At 51.7% G+C, this 19009-nt stretch overlaps 1 protein-coding gene across 3 annotated transcripts in view; it reads right to left on the reverse strand.

Moving 5' to 3' along the window:
• DPYSL5 (dihydropyrimidinase like 5) overlaps window positions 1–19009 on the reverse strand; it is a 106961-nt gene that overhangs the window by 86779 nt on the left and 1173 nt on the right. The window contains exons 1-2 of one of the 3 annotated variants that reach the window (XM_045009720.1): window positions 5793–5907; window positions 4933–5058 (exon numbers count right to left, since the gene is read on the reverse strand). The exons of the other annotated variants lie outside the window; for them this stretch is intronic. The gene's annotated coding sequence lies outside the window, so the exon portion shown is untranslated. Of the gene's footprint in view, window positions 1–4932; window positions 5059–5792; window positions 5908–19009 lie in introns of those variants that run through there. 3 annotated transcript variants of the gene reach the window in all.

Here is a 19009-nt window from a genome sequence, read left to right on the forward strand (position 1 = left end):
TGAAGTTTGGGAGATGGAAACCTCCCCCCAAATCACAGCTCTAAAGCAGCAGCTGCCCGGAAGGGGCCTGAGTCGGGGAGAAGATAGGATAACTTCTCCTCTTCAGGAAGCATGGCCCCCTGGGGAACCCCACGCTGCACTTGCCTTCAAAGGGCTCCCACACATGAGCCCAAGAACCAGCCACCCCACACACTCTAGGGAAGAGGGAATCCACAGGGGGAGTTAACCCCTTCAAGACCCCAAACACACCCATGCCGGGGCAGCAGCTTCAATAGCAGAGCCCATCTAGAAAAGAGGGCTGAAGGTCCCGCACTGAAGGGCCCCAGGGAGTGGCCCCATCCTCCCTGCACTGCCCGATGCAGTTTGACATGCAGGTAAATCAGGAATTAAAGGCAGCCTGCTCTGTGCTGTCTGAGAGCGGGGCTACACCTGCTGCAGGCAGCGACGGATTTTAAGTGCAATGAATTATTGACACACTGGTGGCTGATGTATTATTTCGCCTGTACAAGTTCTGATTTATCCCCGCACCAGGGCCTGTGCTGTGGTTGTTTTCCAGGTGATTAACTACACTCGCCGGGAAAGCTCACAGCAGAGGCAGTGTCTGCTGCCCACCGAGGTCTCGCTGCTTCCTGCAGTTTTACAGCAGAGTTAGCGGATGGACAAAGAGGTTGAGTGGCAGGTCCAGGGCCGCACAGGGGTTTGGGCTGCCAGTGAAGGCCTGCACACAAGTCTGTTGCTCTATGCACTGGGCACATGGTCTCCGAATACTGAGTGAGCAGGGGCTGTCGCTGATTCGGGCAAATTCTTCCACGGGTGACTGAGAATTGCAGCACGACCCCCATTATTCCAGCTCAGCAAGCCCATTGCTCACTCTGAATAGGGGAAGAGTCAAGGTCATGCCAACTATTCGCCGCCACAGACCAGAACAAGCCCCCAGTCCCGGAGGGATCAGCAGCAACAGCAGAGGGCTTCCCAGTGTTTTGCCCACCGAGCCCTGCTGGGAGGCAGCTGCAGACTCTGCCAAGGCAGCCGCTAAGCTGAAAGCACGGTGTGTGTGACTGTACTACTCATGCCAGCCGGCATGCGCACAGAGGGGTCTGCAGGCATTCGCTGCATGGCCCCACAGCCCTGGACTGGGAGACTGAACCCGCCCCAACCCCAAGTACAGCTGACTGGTGCAAGCAGCTTGAGCACCACCCGGCTCTGAGCAGCTGCGCATGTGTCAGGACATGACAAAGGGGAGCATGCGACAGCTGGTTGAGAAGAAGTTGCTGAGCAACCGTTTCCTCTCGGGAGGTAGAGGCCGACAGACGCTAGGGCTCAGCAGCACCCTCCCACGAGATGCACCAAGAGGGCTTCACACCTACGATTATCAAGCCCCAGGATGCCTGCGCGGGCCTTAGGGAGCCATCCTCCCCCCAAGCTAGCCGCCTCCCCGGCTCATTCCATGCCATCATGGCTAGCACACTGACATCACGGAGTGGTCCCGACAGGCTGCAGAGGCCAGGATGTGCTTCGGTCCCCTCTCAGGGTTTGGCGACGCTGGGAACGCTCAGGGTCAGAGCACGTCAACCTGCACGGTGCTACGCTCCCTAGAGAGGAGTGCAGTCACGCTGGACAGTGGATCAGCCCAGCTGGCTGGGGTTAGCCCTACAATGGACCCTAGCTGGCATGAGGGCCACAGAACCACGAACCAGCACATCTGAGTGCTAAGTCATGGTTAACACACATCCTGACGCCATGTTGCTTTCCAGCATATATCAGGCCTACGCAGAGCTGGGGTTTGACTGTTTTATCTGGGACCGTTCCCAGCTGGTGTCATGGTCCTCTCCAGAGAGGAAGGGATGATGGGTGTTCACATCATGTGACCAGCACATTGCAAGTAGTGATCTTCCTTCCAGAGCAGCAGCATAGACAGACCTTTGTGTGCACAGCGCTCTCCGGGGAGCCCAAAGACAAGTACCAGACACTTGCTTATTTGTTACCATGTCTATTGTTCAGTTGCCTTCTCTGGCTGTATGTAGGTGCACAGAGACCTTCAGGGAATTCTCTCCCCGTTGGTCTAGCACTGGGGCAGTTCACTAGGGCTAGCACTAGCATATACTGGCCACAGGCAGGTCTAACCACCATGCCATCTAACCCTCCTCAGGACAGGTCTGGCCAACAAGGTGGTAAAATGCTTGCAGCCAGTCTCCCCCAGCACTCCCACCATCCCTAGCCATGAGGTCAGGCCCACAGGGGAATCCCTTGACTCATTAGTGTGGACACAGCCTGTGCTTGCAGTACAGCAGGAGCTGGATACCAGCTGCAAACTGGATCAGCATGCTGCTTGCCTCGCCATCCGGGGGATTTGAGAGAGTGAACAATTCCAGTTAGTGCAAGTCCCTCCTCCCCCACTTGATGAGCTATTGTTCCTCTCCATTCTTTGCTGCAGCTTTGCGAGCCCATGTGCTCTGCATATATACTGTGCTGCTCCTGGCCAGGTCTAGGGATCCTACTTCAAGGGCAACCTCACAAAGGAATCAGATAATGCCCTATGCTTTGCCAAATCCACCGCTAGCTCTTTTGGAGACATTCCCCCAGGGGATACGGTTAGGAAAACGTCCTGATATGCTGGAGTTACAGACATGGGTAGACACCTGCTTACAACCCTTGTTACGGAGTCACTATTCCTAAGCATTGCAAAAACATGGCTGACAGAAGAAAAAGGCAGTGTCTTTCGGGCTGGATGCGATTAGCAGCTGAGCTAACAAGGCAAGACTGAACTAACCCTCGTGCATATGACTTATGAGCAATACTCATGATGGGACCCCGTATGCTGCCTCCGCACTGTCTTGGCTTGTAGATCCAATCCCTTCCTCCCCCAAACACTGGGTAAGAAAACGTGCCGGCAGCACTTCCGTAAAGCAGCGTGCAACATCAGGGATGTGCCAACTGAGCCTGGCAAAACGGACATTCACCAGTCCCAGGAAGGGTCCAAGTCAGCTCCCCTGCCCCTCTCCAGAAGAGTCTAGCCTGGGCGAGGGGTGAGCAAGACAGTGTGTGTCTGGTGTATTGCCTTCCTCATGCCCACCAGGGCTGCCACTGCCTCAGCAAATGGCTGCACATGCTCAAAGCATGGGAGAGGAAACAGGACTGCTTTCCCGGCGCCCTCCCAGGCCAGCCTGAGGAGGTTTTTGCTGGGGAGAACACCTTTCCAAGGCCCATTTGGGGGAGCAGAGAGACTGCTAGGCTGTAGCTATTGTCTGTCAGCACATTATTCTCTTTGCTTTTCACAGCCGCTCACTTCACCATCCCAACACCCAGGAGAGCCAGAGCAGCAAGTTCAGCTCTGTGGACTTGCTGCAGGTGCTCCCTACTCTACGTGCCTGACAGCATGAGCAGCAGACCGGCGGGCTGGCTGACAGCAGTACGGATTTCCAATGGCCACTGGGCCGATAAAGGAACAAAACTTACTGACATGGGGGAGACAGAGCTCTATCCGAGCCCCGTTTTCACCCAGAACTCTCAGTATTTCCTGATCTGTCAAAGGGACTCTGGGGAAGACTTGGACAGACAAGTTGAAAAGGCAGAGAGTCCCCTGACAGGAGTGTCACAACTCCACAGGACTGGTGTTAGGCCCCCACTTTGAAACAGTCCCTGGAGGAACCCCTTTGATGTGCCAGAGCTCCAAGGGTCTCGTTCTTCCTTCAGGATCAGCCATGCAGCCTCACCTCCTCTGGGACTTCAGCCCTCCTGCTTCCCAGCATGAGCAACTGAGCCAGACGCCTGGAAGAGAGACTTGTCCACTCTGCAGGGGCCAATGCACCCCAGCCAGTATAAAACAGCCAGGTTTATTAATCAACTGGAACACAGCACAGGCCGTCCTCAGGTTAGCGCAGAGACGAAGGTTAAACCATCAACCATTCTGGTCAGCCCAGAGCCCAACCAAGCTGTAGTGAACTCTATTTTCAGGCTCTGTCTCTGACTTCCCTCCTTCATCAGTTCCCAGGCAGGAGAGCGCCAAGTTTCTTCCACAAGTCCCCCTTAACTCCCCCCCCCACACCTTCCAGTCCTTTGTTCTGAGCTGGGGCCTTAGCTCAGCCTCCCAGCTGAGAGGTGGGGAAACCCTCCTCCCTCAGGGCCATTGGTTGCTAGGTGTCAGTATCCCGGCAAGTGGACTTTCCACTGCCTTCTCAGATCTTCCATTGGCATGGGTCAGCCTCGGCCAGTCCTCTTTCAAAACCCATTCACCGTGCCTAGACCGCTTGGTGACACATGTGCACCTAGGTCTCTTAGGCCTGGTCTACACTAACAAATGAGGCTGACCCAGCTCTCTCTCTCAGGGGTATGAAGAATCCACACCCAGGCGTAGACGGCCCTAGGTCAACAGAAGAATTCTTCCACTGACTTAGCTACTGCCTCTGGGGGAGATGGGTTACCTACACTGATGGGTGCCATAGGAAGTATCTATACTGAAAGGCTGCCACTGCAGCATGTCAAGTGTACAAAAGCCTTTAGTCTTCCTTGAGAGCCAACGCAGTCCTTCCCCCTCCCCCAACCCAACTGGGTAGCCATGCAAATTATAGGGGAAACTGCAGCACACAGGACAAAAAACATATTACAGAAAATTCCCACTGTGTCACAAGGGGCACAGAGGGGAATCTCACTGCAGCAGGCATAACTCCCTGCCATGGGCACCTCTGCATGAACGGCCGTACAGACAGAGTGAGGTGAGCACATGGTTCTCCCAGTTCAGTGAGCACCTGTTTGTGGGGGACACATCCTAGGAAGAGGACAGTTAGATGAGAGCTATTAAGTTGTGGCCCGTCCATCCCCCCGGGCAGGACTGCTCCCTAGAGTAAGTTCTATGGGGCTTTGCCATGTTTACATCACAGAAGAGGACCCATGTAACTATTCCAGCTTCATTCCGATACGTCACATTGCACAGACCTGCGTCATCCAGACTGACATCAGTCCGCTGCCTTTTCCATCTGCGAGACCAGGATCGAAGCTAGCAAGTCCTTCAGCATGGGACACACAGATCAGACAAGGTCTCCATTCCAAGCAGCTCCCAACCTGTGCAGGTAACATGAATGGGGAGGGAGCTGCCAGACCAGGTAAGTGGCGGGCTCTTAGGCAAGCAGGGGGTATTTGTGCACAACCAATGACTAGAGTGGTGGCGCTCACCAGGATGAGGGCAGTGAGGGCGGGGGGAGGGGGCTGTTTGATTGACAAGCCTAGCCTGGTTGGTGGGGGAGAGGCAGTGCAGAGCACCAGCTCAAAATGCAGCACTTCAAGGGGGAATTAAGGAGGCGGCTGTTCCAGGCGTAGGGGCCAAGGACAAGGTGGAGCAGAGCAGCAGACGGGACCAAGGGGAGCACTAGGCCTGTGTTATAAAGCCATGGGCAAGCCTTCGCCATGAGCGGGGGACTCCCATGCAGCAACCCCAGACTGGCACAGTGGTGATGCCTGAGGCCAGCGGGATTCCAACAGGTCCTGCTCCCAGAGTGCAGTACAAGCAGACCAACTGGTGACAGGCCAAGCACAGCCGCCACCCCGGGACCCGCAAGCCAAGGGACAGAACAGGGGTTCAAAGCCAGCGTTATTCTCTAAGGGCAGAAAATCATCATACAACTACATTCCAGCCATCACCTGACACAAGCAAACTCTGCCAAGGACTTCTTCCCCATGACCTGGCGCATTAGCCCAAGGCAGCTGAAATGGCTGGAGTGGCCTATGGTTTCCTTCAGGCAGAAAGAGCAGCCGGCAGGAGGGGTGGGGTTTGCGAACATCTTTATGCAGTCACGTACTTCACTCACAGGACACGCTACTCCACGGATGCTGCCTTCCCACTAGGCTCCGCTCCATCCTCCCCGAACTGCTTCACCAATCCTGTTCCAGCCGGCACTAGGGATCTCCAGCTCTCTGCACAGACACAAGCGCCTAATGGGCTCAATAGGGGGTGCTGATGACTTGCCGCCATCAGTCATCCTGGCCAGCTGAAGTTTATTTGTTTACATGGCTATGGATTTTCCACACACAGTTTCAAGACAGGCATTGGGGCAGGAGAGGGGGTGATAGCAGGTCATCTCCTGGGATGAGTCCAAACCTAGTCAAATGTCCACCGAACAGAGCCACGGAATTCAGGCCTAGACAGGAGACTCCTAGCAGACTTGCTTGACCTCGAGGAGGAGTCTGCTGCAAAAGCTGAAACTACAGAAGTCCTCTCCAGCAACATGCAGCACGCCTGGCAGTCCCAGTCAGACCACTCACACACATGGAATTATAGCTCTAAAATGGGCTGATAATGAACTGAATTTGAGTGCGGCTTTGCAGTCCAACGTTGGTTGGAGGGGGAGGAGGTAATTTGTAATTTTTTGGTTTAAAAAACATGCTGGATTGTTCTATAGCAAGGGGGACAAACAAAAAACTGAAATTGGGGGAGGGCCGTGTGACGGGTTGGATCACAGAACCCCCCTTGAAAGCTGCCACCCCATGTGCCAAGACTACCTCTGCTCCTGCTTTCCCTGCCAGCTCGGGAAACCAGCACCCTGTCTTGCTGAGCCAGACACTCCCATCTGCTCCAACAAAGACCCAGGGTCTGAATTACTTACCCCAAAGCTGCAGGTTTACCTGAAAGCAGCTAACAGAAGTGTTCCTGTCTTTAACACCCAGATGCCCAACTCCCAATGGGGTCTAAACCCAAATAAATCCATTTTACCCTATATAAAGCTTATACAGGGTAAACTCATAAGTTGTTCACCCTCTATAACACTGCACAGTTGTTTGCTTCCCCAGGTATATTAATAAGTAAAAAGTGATTAAATACAGAAAGTAGGATTTAAGTGGTTCCAGGTAGTAACAGACAGGACAAAGTAAGTCACCAAGCAAAATAAAATAAAATGTGCAAATCTATATCTAATCAAACTGAATACAGATAAGATCCTCACTAGTTCCAGAATGCTCTCTTTTACAGGCTAATCTCCTTTTAGCCTGGGTCCAGCAATCACTCACACCCCCTGTAGTTAGTGTCCTTTGTTCCAGTTTCTTTCAAGTATCCTGGGGGGTGGAGAGGCTCCCTTTAGCCAGCTGAAGACAAAATGGAGGGGTCTCCCGGGGTTAGACTCTCTCTTTTGGGTAGACACCCCCCCCCAGTAAAATCCAGTCACAAAATGGAGATTCGGAATCACATGGGCAAGTCACATGCCCATGCATGACTCAGGACTTGCAGGCAGCAGTCATTACCCACATGCTACTTTGAACGTCCTCAGGTAGACTTCTTATGTGGATTGGAGTCTTCCAAGCTCGTCTGTTAAGTGCTTCCAACATTTTTATGGCTGACTTAGAACAACGCTTCCTTAGCTCTCATCCCCTAACGCCCCTACTCTACTTGCGCTACATTGATGACATCTTCAACATAGATTGCTTCCTGACTGAGCACTTAACTTGCACATTCCTTTCCCAAGAAGTGACCAAATGTTCTAAGGCTACTTAGAAATCAAGCAAGTATACAGCCAATGTTCATAACTTTGAACACACAAATGGTACCTGCATACAACTAGGATGAACATAACCAGTAGATCATAACCTTTACCCAGATGTGTTACATGGCATATGTAGCAAAACCCTATTCCAGTTATATCAGACATACATTTATAAGCACTCCCCCCCTCCATAAAGCTTTATGGGGTACACTGTCACAGGCTGCACTTCCCCAGAAAACATTTACTATTTTTGATTTAAAAAATTGGTGCATTGCAGCACAGAGATGAAAGAGGGTTATTTTTAATGATGGCACTGGATTCTGAAACAAGTGAAGGATCCTGTACAGATTCCAAGAGATGACACATCAATGGAGAAAAACTATCATCAAGCATTGTGTTTTGTATCAAGTGCTGACAATCTGCTGGATATGGGAGTCATTACAGAGATTACAGGCATCTGCAGAATGAACTAATAAGAGTAAAAGGTACTTCCAGGCATGTCCTGGGCTTCCCAGATTTTAAGTGCCATGGCTAGATTTATAAATAAATAAGACTACAGTACCTTTCAACCCAAAGCATCTCGGAGAACTTTACATATACAGGAATTACCTTTCCCCACCCCTGAAATCTGGCCATGCATTACACAACATGCCAAATGCAAGATTACACATCTAGAAACCAAGAGTGAGGATGGGACACTGCTTTGCAAAGCAATGCCCCGAAAGGGACTTGGGGTCATGGTGTTCAGTTGGCTGCTCATGAGCTCTCAGTGTGACAACATGGCTCAGAACTAGTGTGGACCCCTGGATATACGAACAGGGGAATATCAAGTAGGACACCTCTGTAGAGTATTAGCGAAACAAGTACTGGAATAACGTTTCCAGTTCTGGTCTCGACACTTCATAATGTAAAGAGATTAAAAAATAGCTACAAGAATATTTTTGAGATCTGGAAGAGATTCTTTCCACTGAGAGACTAAAGAAGCTATTTAGGTTTACCTAAGACAGCGGTTCTCGAACTTTTGTACTGGTGACCCCTTTCACCAGTCTATGAGTGCGACCCCCTGCTATAAATTAAAAATACATTTTTGTATTTAACACCCTTATAAATGCTGGAGGTAAAGCAGGTTTGGGTGGAGGCTGACACCCTGTGATCCCCCCATGTAATAACCCTGCGACGCCCTGAGGGGTCACGGCCCCCAATTTGAGACCCCCTGACCTAAGAGAAGGTTAAGAGATGACTTGATCACAGTCCATAAGTACCTACATTGGAAGAAGATTTCTGATAGTAGCCTTTAATTTAGCAGTGAAAGGCAGAACAAGATCCAATGTCCTATGGCTTGTGATATGCAGGAGGCCAGACTAGCTGATCATGATGCCTTAGTGTGTGAAATGCAGCCATGTCTGGAGTGTGAGACGGTACCCAGCTGGACTTGCACACAGCACATTACACGGCACGAGGGGAGGGTTGTGACTCTCTATGCCTATGCAGTACAGATGTCGAGATCCCTCCAGAGCAAAGTGCTTGGACCTCGGTCTGTCGTGGCAGAAGACTGGAGAATAGAACGGACCCTGAGGCATTTGAACCTGTCCTGGGACTCTGGCTATTTGAAACCTAAATCCTAGGCCACTAAGACACCTTCCTCCACCTTGCCAACACTGAATTCCATGAATTAGGAAAACGTCGAGATTAGTGGCTGCAATCAGAAGAGAAAGACCAATTTTGCTCTGACAGGCCAGAGGACAAAATGGGGGACTTGGCCCAAAATGGCAGAGAGATGGTGACCCAAGACGGCAGGCAGACAGAAGGTCTGCATAGCTCAGACTTTTCAGAGGTTCTGTTGTGCAGTTAAACATGTGGCCAGCAGAGCGAGATCAGGGACAGAGACTCTAGGATCCTGCATGTAAAACATGCTCACAGAATGAGCATTTCAGGAAAAGGTTCTCCACACGACCCAGACAGCAGCCTGACAAACAATTCCCCAAAGCCTCATGCTCCAGGCCTCCCACTTTGCTCAGGATACATCTCGGCCCAGAGATTGCGTGCGCACAGCATTCCCAGAAAGGGCCGCCTTCATGCTGCAGTCATGCAACGTTTGACATTTGGTATGTGTCGCCTCCAGTTTGGGTTAACTCCCCCAAACCCTCTTTTTTATGGGCTTAAAACCCGGCACGCGGTTTTTCAGGAAATGGGACTGGTTTGGGATACTCAGAGCGACATCCAAAAGCCCCTTGGCAAGTGTTGTTTTGAATCCCCCACCCACCAGCTGGTGCAGCCCCTGCCTTTCTCTGATCTATTAGCACACATCGCCGAGTCTTTTTATCCCAGCCCCGAGACTCTCGAGGAACTAGGTACAATACAGCTGCCTTGTTTCTAACACAAGCAACCTGCCATGCTCTTGCAAATCAATTCAAGCCACTTTGCTGGTTTGGGAGCCGTAGTCCCAGTCTCAGAGCGATGTGCTTATTGAATGCTGAAGGCAACCTCCACCACATCCTCTTAGTCACGACATCAGACTCCAATCCTCCTTTCAGTTTCCTCTATTCAAATCCAACCTCTTCTCCTGCAGCCCTGTTAGGAGTGGCTTGTGAACGTCTAATTTTGGCTACATAGCTGCAAAAGTTTCCTAATGGATCCGTTAGCCCCCAGATTGGTGCCCCAAGGGAAGGCATTGTCTAACGACCGTCAGGCTGGCAGTGCGCTGAGCCCACTGCCCATCCTGCTGACCAGTATTTTGCCTCACACTTCAAACATCAGCTTCTTGGCGCAGCATCTGTCTTTTTGCTCTGTTTGTACAGCGCCTGGCACAATGGGGTCCTGATCTGCAACTAGGGATCCTAAGGGCTACCACAACACAAAGAATAATGCCCTTTGCAGCAGGGACTCTCTCTTGCTATACACACCCAGTGCCTAACACAAGGGGGCTGGAGCGGGTTAGCCTCTAGGTGCTACCTCAACGGACACAATGTAGGATATCAGCCTGGACTGGCAAGGCCTTCACAGTCTCTTTTCTGCGGGTTATCCTTAGCTCTCCCGACAGCGCCCCAAGGATGCTCATGCTCCTTTCCCCACCTCCATTCAAGCCACCTCCAAGCCTTCCTCTCATGTGACCGGCAACACAAATTCATTTGCAGATTTCAGTGGAGAAGACTGGGACTCTTTTCCTGCCTAGCTAGAAAATGTTGCTATTGGGCTGTTCCAATGAGTGTGGCAAAATCACCTGGGTGTGGCTCTCCCACAGCTCCCGTAGCCACAAGGACGTGCACAGGAATCAATATTTGGCCACTTTTGGAGGGGCACTTTGTGCCCTCCGCAGCTGGAGGGGCTGCCTCTCCCCTGGCGGCTGAGGGAGCTAGCTCTCCCTCTGCGGCCCTGGAGGAGCTCACTCTCCCTGCCCTAGGCCCAGAGGAGTTCTGTGCCTTCCCTGATTGGGGGGGCATGCCCCTGCTTGCCCCCCTTGTGTGCACGCCCCTGCGTAGCCCAGACTTTCCTGGGTGGGACAGCAGGGAGACTCCAGGTATCCATGAGCCTGGTGCTCCCACCTTAGCTCTTGTGACATCACCACGCCCCATTCTACGTCACGCCACATCGGTCCCATCCCCAGAGACGTTCACTCAGGAGCGCACCAGCCCAGACCCACTGCAGTTCCATGCAGCACAGAGCAAGCCCAGGAATCATCACTCCAAAGATGAAACGGGAGTGGGAGGAAGGGATAATCTAAATTAGATGCATCTTTGTCACTGAAGGGAGCTGCTGAGCTGCCTCTCTCTGGGAGCTACGACATCACAGGAGGACAATAAGAAAACCCAGGGTTATGCAGCCTGGCTTATTAACAGGAAGTCCAGGACAATTTACAGCAGGAGGGTGGCCTGCCAACCCCTTCCCAAGACTGCCCCTGCAATAATGCTCTTTGCAACATGTGCAAGCAGGTGATGGCCAGTTTCTGAAATACAAGAGCTTTCTTCTCCTAATGCAACAGCAGCTGGGCACGCCTCCCATCCCAAGGGGAAGCTACCACCCCACTGAGCATCTTCCCCCCCCGCTAGCTGAATGACTGCACCAGTGTCAGTCAGTAGCCCCCTTCCTGCCCACAGCAATGGGCAGGGTCCTGCTCTCACCTTAAGAAAACAGTCCAAACAGAATAGTAAAGACATGAAGGGAAATGAGAGAATCCAGACAATTTCTGCACTAGGCTATTGTCCCCGTGGTACCCACACGCCCCACCAGCAGACCCAGCCGCAATGAAAGCGTGTGAGAAGATGTGAGGGATGTCATGGCTGACACTTGAGTGATTTTTAAGGGTGGTCTCACCCATTTTGGCTGCCCAGAGCTATACCGCAAGCTCGTCCTTGGTCCCGGGTTTCCTCCCCAAAGGAATCGGCAGATATTCTCCTCTCCTCAGACAGCTTCAAAGAGCCAAAAATTAGAGATTGTATCCAGCTTTTTTCAATCAGCCAGGCCAATCTGGTGAGAGCTGCCAGCCCAGGCACAAAGCCAGCCTGCCTGCCCACCCCCCATATCACCATGACAATAAGAACATTACAGCTCCTTCCATCACCCGTCCAAAATATTATTCTGCTCATCACCAGCAAGTGGGATTTGGTCCTGTGCTGTTAACTCCTCTGACCCTTTGCTCACAGCCAATGCAGGGTTGCCCCAGAAGGGATGGTTTCTAGCACTCTGTCCAGTCTTTCCTAAGAGACAAGGCCTCCTAGATCAACACTGCAGCGGGGACTGAGCACACAGGCCCCTAGCGGGGCTCAAGCCAGCACCCTAACAATAGCAGCATGGATGCTGCAGCTCAGGCTCTGGAGCCCACCTGACCCGCTGGGTCTGCGGGTGGGGGTGCTAGCCTGAGGCTCCACCTGAGCCACCATGTCCCACATTTATTTTTAGTGCACTAGCTTGACCCCATCTAGTGTGAGTCTGTCTCCCCAGGCTGGGAGGCGTGCTCCCTGGTGCAGTGTAGACACAGCTAGTCACATCCTTTAGGGGTTAGTCCCCAGCTCAATGCATCTCACTGCTGAGGAGTTTTCCCAGCACTGGGGGACTTCTCACACTCTCTAGATCTTCTGTGTCTGCTTTCACACCTTCTGCCCCCCTCGCATTTGTGCTGCTCATCTTGGAACTCCCTTCAGTTTGTCAGGATCCTGTGGGTAACGACACGGCCACAACACTGCAGGTGCAGTCAGATCAGAGCTGTGTCAAGACATGCTGGGGCAGTTGTAGGCGTGAGGCAGCTCTGGGCAAGGTCGATTAAGCAATGAGGCACTTCTTCACTTCCACCTTTGCAGGTCAGGGGTCTCTCCTGTCCTAGCAGAAGTCCGGGTCCTGGACTAGCACACCAGATGGACCCACAGATTTACAGATGAAAACCCTTTTAAAGGCACTGCAATCCAATGCAGAGGACTTGGCACTGAGCAGCATTGCTGCTACACTCCCTACTGACTCTCTGCTCCCCTGCGAGGGACAGAGCAGTGGTGAGTTATTCACCCAGCACCTGGTCTCAGCACTGGGAAGCCTCACTGGACGAGCAGGCTCCGAGTGCCATTCTGGGGGATAATCCAGCAGAATCCTGCCCCACAACATCTAGCCAAGCCCTGGGAGAGCAGATGCTCAGGTAGTCAGCAGCTGTGACCTCACTTTTTGATCTCTGCAGTACATGGGCCTGTCTCAACCCCCACAGAACCCATATTCTGAGACTCATGTGGCAGCCTGGGAACCGCGTCCCAGCTCCGCTCCATGGCTCATCTACTCCGGCCTCCCATCTCCGACAGCGGCCAAAACCAGACGCTTCACCAGGTGGTGACAGAGAATTAGGAGTAACTCAGCCACTGCCTGGAAGCCACAATTTTAGTGACTCCACCCCTAAAAAGCAAGACGTGCCAGCACTGCTTTTACCCTTTCCCTGCTGGTTCCTCCACTGTACCTACTAACATTCAGCTGGCATCAATGGACCCATGAGAGACTATAGGTACAGCCAACAGGCATCAAATGGCTAAAGCCACAGTTCACTGGTTTGGAAAAAAAACACTGGGAAATACCAGGTTCGACTAGGGAACAAACTAACCCATACAGAGCCAATCTCAGTCAGTGTGTCAGCAGTGGGTAGCACTGATGGACCTTCCTCACCAGAGGATGAGCAGCACCAAAAGCCCTGTTAGTAGACAGGGATACTGGCATTACAGCTTCTTGCCTAGACGCCAGAGACAACTAGAGCCAGAACCACTGCCCTGGGCACAGCTAGGCAGTGGGTGGGCTGGCCCAGCACTGGGAGTGGCAGCCAGGAGCCTTGCAGGAAGATTTCCCAGCCCAGCAAGCACACTGGTCTGGAGTGGACTTTTCCTCTTCTCTTAAGAAACCGCCTATAAGAGTTACTGGCTTGTGCTAGCTAGGCAGAGAGCTACCACCTCTGCTCAGAAAGTCTGCCACTGGAGGGGACAATGTCCTACCCTGGACCCATTGTGTAAACCAGACCCTGGTCTCAGTCTAGGCAAGAGCCAAGCTCTATCCTGGTAGTAACAATGACCCAGGTAACGCTCAGGCTCCCCAAATCCCAGCTCTCCAGTCTCCTGTGGCCATCTTGTCATGCATACAAAACAGCGCAGCTGTCTCTCTCACACCCTCAACGACTCCATGAGCTCCCCGCTCATTTCACAATCCAGCTCCAGGTTACTGTTTCCATAGCCCAACGGGTACTTCAGGCACTTTCCAGGCAAATACTCTCCCAAGCTCCCTGCCCTCTGGTGACAGAGCAGGTCCCTTTCAGGTATTGCTAATGTGCCCATCATTCTTCAGTGTCTGGGTGCAGCCTAAAGCAACACCAGAGACGTAACAAGGATATGGATGGTATGGGAGGACCGAGGTGAACTGGGGAGGGAAGGGTACAGGCCCTTGGGTGGACAATTCCCCTGCAGGGTGAAGGGAGGGGGATGCTTTAGGAGGTGCTTTGTCAGTCTGTGTTTGTGTTATGGGAGGGGTGTGTTTCAGCAGAGGGTTAGACTCGACAGGCCTTGTGAAAGCAGTGAGCGGAGATGAGATTTGTACCAAGCTGGGGTGATCGAGATCAGATTGTTCCAGACCTAAGGGGCATGGAAACAGACATGGGAGAAAGCAGCCCAGGGAGGTCTGTGCATGGTGGGGTCAGCAAGGCACAGTCGAACGGGGCCCTGCGGGAGAGGACCACAACATCACACACAGTGTGATGGGAAAGTAAAGGACTGTAAAACCTTCCAAGCTATCACAGACCTCCTCTCTCTTCTTTCCCCTCCCTCTGCTCATCTCCTGTAGCACTGGCCTCCTCTGTTCTCTCTTCATGACTGTGCTAGAATCTCTTCTGCAGCTCCTGATTCTCCATCTCACTCCAGGTCTCGGCTAAGAACGTGTCTGTCCTTTCCTGCCTCTCCCTCCTGGTGCCTCTCTCCCCTCCCCTGCCCACCAACGTGTTGCTGCCTGGCTTCATCATTGTATTCTGGAGTTCTCCGTGCATTTGGGGACAGGTTGTTTTGCAGAGTCCCTTTCAGACAGAGCTGCATTGTGTTGTAATTAGAGTGAAAAATCGCCTGGACCATTCTGTTGGCCAAACAGCCTTTTCTGCCATTCCTGGGGTCCTCCACTCGCATCACATGCTCCCTGTCATGCTAATAAGCAGCTGCCATCCTCTCCCTGGGTGGCAGCACATGCATGATGGAGCCAAGTACCAAGACTCCTCCTGGAGCACCCACACTTCTGCTGCTTCAACCACCCCCAAAAGCCACTGACACAATCGCACCTATTTGGCCAGAGAGCCCTGTGCTGCCTCTCCTCAGACCAGCCATGCTGAATGGCAAGGGGCCCCACGTCCTCAGACAAGGACAAACCACTTAGTGAATGCCACAAGAAATCCCGGGCCCCCAGCGGTCTGGGGCCTGTTTCGCGGGCGGGGGGGGGGGGGAGAGTGTGTTAGGCATGATACAAACAGAAGGCAGAAGAGTCCGTGTCCCAGAGAGCTTACACTCTTAAAGAGACAGGACAGTCAGAGTGAGGGAACAACAAGCACATAAGGTAGTACCAGCTCAAGTCCTGACACTGCAATATACACCCCCAGCATCCCAAGCTACGCGACAGCCAGCACGCCAGCAGCTCTCATCCACTGCAACAGCCAGAGCCTCCCCTCATTTTATATTCCTCTTTCAGCCAGTCTATGCCATTTGCTGCGTAAGGCAGGGAGAAGGGATGGGTTAGCACCTTGTGCTCACCAAGCCCTTAAGATGAAATGAAGCATTTCCCAGGTAGCCATCCTAAAGAGACTATCAATACGCAAATAGCTCAGCACACAGATGAGTGAGCAACTGGATGTTACACCCTGAAGACTGCCCGCTGCAGACATCTCCATCTTCAGGGGATCCAAGCACACACCGCCACCCCTCCATCCTCATCAGAACTAACCCTTTATGGATTAGCCTTTTCAGTTCTCCCTGGCTGGTAGGGAAGAACTGTGCCACTGCAAATAGCCACAGAACTCCATTCATTGTTTTCTGCCAGGATCAGAGGTCCTCCTTTGTTAGGGAGATGTTGACAATATCACAGCAATTCAGGCTGCACTGAAAGCAGGATTGAAATCCCACTGTTTCACACTCTTTAGTCTCCAGTTTGTCACAACAGACCTGCAGAGAGCACATTCATTTTTCATCCTTGCTTATTAAAAAAAAGTTAATTTCTGCAGAGGAAACGTTTAAAACTGCCTCTCTCTGAACCCTTCCATCAAGGGCCTGATCCAGGGAGGTGTTAAATACTGCCAGTTTACAGCCACTACAATGAGAGTTTGGAGTTCTCACATCTCCCGATAACAGACCAGAAGTCATCCCTGGGTCTGGTATTTATTCCTTTGACTCTCCAGACTTGGGGCTAAGTCCCATGCACATTTTAAAATTTATTATGACTGTACATACCCTAACAGCACAAAATCCTTTCTAACCAATGCTACCCGTGAAACAGTGCAGGCCACATGACAACAATGCACGCTGAGGCATTACACACCCCAGTAACAAAAACCCACTCCTGCCCCTAGTATAGCCATTATTGATCCAGCAGATCCATTACAGATCAGTCATAAACTACTGCGCACCAGGACTATTGACCTGAGGGAAGAGCAGTTACATTTCATCATGTCAGTCTGGCCTCCGCCCCAGATACACTAAATCCAACCCGCTAAAAAGCCCTCAGGAAAGTTTTATGGGGAGAATTTAATTAGCAAGAACAATGGCTAATTTTCACACCTCGATACCACGCCATTTCCTTTGCTTCTTTCAAACTGGAAATAATTAGATACCATGCACATCTACATGCAGCGACCCTGGAGAGAAGGCGGCCTAGTATTAGGTCCCATGCTGGGCATCACTCAGATTTATAGCAATGTAGGACTGTAAGGGACCGCGGGCCCTCTCATCATCTAGTCCAGCTCCTTGGGCTGAGGCAGGACCAAATAAACCTAGATCATTCCTGACAGGTGTTTGTCCAACCTGTTCTTAAAAACCTCTAAAGATGCAACCCCACAACTTCCCTTGGAAGACTATACTACAGCATAACCACCCTTACAGTTATAGGTTAAATATTAGGAAAAACATTGCATCTCCCTTGCTCCAGGTTAAATCCATTACTTCTTATCCTACCTTCAGTGGACACAGAACAACTGATCACCATTCTCCTTAATATATATATATTTTTCAAGATTTATCAGGTCCCACCCACTCTTCTTTTCTCAAGACTAAGCATGTCAAGGGTTTTTTTTTTGTTTGTTTTTTTTAACTTTTCCTCGTAGGTCAGATTTTTTTAAACTTTCTAATAATTGTTGTTGCTCTCCTCTGGACTCTCCAATTTGTCCACACCCTTCTTAACGTGTGGCCCCCAGAACTGGACACAATACTCCAGCTGAGGCCTCCCCAGTGCCAACAAGAGTAGGACAATTACCTCCCTGGTCTTTCTTACAAATGACACTCCCATTAATAAACCCCAGAATATTAGCCTTTTTCGCAACTGCATCACATTGATGACCCATTCACTTTGTGATTCACTAGGACCCCAGATCCTTTTCAGCAGTTCCCAGCCTAGCCAGTCATTCCCCATTTAGTAGTTGTGCATTTGATTATGTGCAGTACTTTGCACTGTCTTCACTGAAGGTCATCTGGTTGATTTCAGACCAATTCTCCAGTTTGTCAAGGTAATTTTGAATTCTGATCCTGTCCTCCAGGACAACATCCCCAAATACTAGTCTTTACTTTTTAGCTCCAGAAAGGAGCTAACTAGGTGTGTAGGAAACACTGATCCCTCGTGATCTCTCCACTGTAACCTTTCTTCCATACACACCCCTTTCCCATCTGTGGTTTGGGGTCCCTAGCTTCCCACGATAGCGTACCCTTCACCTTGCCATTTGAGCATCTGCTTGCATGAGCAAACAAGCAGCCACACCTCCTCCAAGGTGCTGGTGTGCGGGAGAGGAGAGGGTCTTGAAACTGCTTTGGTTCTCTCGCTCTTTAGCCACCCCCTTTCCTTGTACTGCTGCATTATGGCTTGCATTAGTGACTTGGGCTCCAATCAGGGTTTAGGATCACGGTGTGAGAGGCACTGTTGACATCTCAGTTCCCTTAGTATACACCTGAAATCACTCCACTGAAGTCAGGAGTTGTTCCAGATTTACCACCCATGTGTGAGAGACTGTGAACACCACAGGCAGGGAGGTGTCCTTCACATCTACCTGTAAGAGTCCCTCCCTGGGGCTAAACTACAAGGTATTCTCTAGGACTTGGTCTAATCTCAAACACCTGCAGGGACTGAGATTCTGCCACCACCACCCCCAGGACTACCCCACCATCTCACAGCTACTGCTTAAGTAGTTCAGCAGAAGGTGGAAAGAGAAGGGGGGATACACACTACCCAGCTATCTCCACCCCTCATTCTCCTCATGCAGCCTGTCTGCGTCTCAGAGAGCTACGCTTTGAGTACAATACAGCACAGTGAACACAGAGGAAGGAGCACCAGAAACTCCCAGGGTGTGCAATGACTTGCTGTGTGAAACGAGCCAGTCACAACCTCCGCACCCCCTGCATTCCCTGCCTCCCCCCCCCCAGTAAAATGGAGATAGCACCTCCGTACTCGGGAAGGACTGGCCATGATGTCAGCCCTGCCATGAAACACAGGTGGATCTGTAGGAGCTCCTGTTTTGGAGCCTGGCTGGGATCTCGGCGGAGGCAGCCCCTGGCTTTAAGAGCAGGGAGAGACAATAGCGATGTCCAGGCTGGGAGGCTGGACAGCATCTGCAGATAAGGTGACCAGAGAGCAGATGTGAAAAATCGGGACAGGGGGTGGGGGGGGGTAACAAGAGCCTATATAAGAAAAAGACCCAAAAAAATTGGGACTGTCCCTATAAAACCGGAACATCTGGTCACCCTATCTGCAGGGGAGGGGCCGCCAAGCCAGCCCTGATGGGAAGGTGTCTCACGCCAGCCTACGGGCCCGGGCCCCGCTCCCTGCCCGGCGCACCAGCCGGGCGGGCTGCAGGGGCCGTG

This window comes from Mauremys mutica, chromosome 3 (genome assembly GCF_020497125.1).
Source record: "Mauremys mutica isolate MM-2020 ecotype Southern chromosome 3, ASM2049712v1, whole genome shotgun sequence".
Taxonomy (NCBI): Eukaryota; Metazoa; Chordata; order Testudines; family Geoemydidae; genus Mauremys; species Mauremys mutica.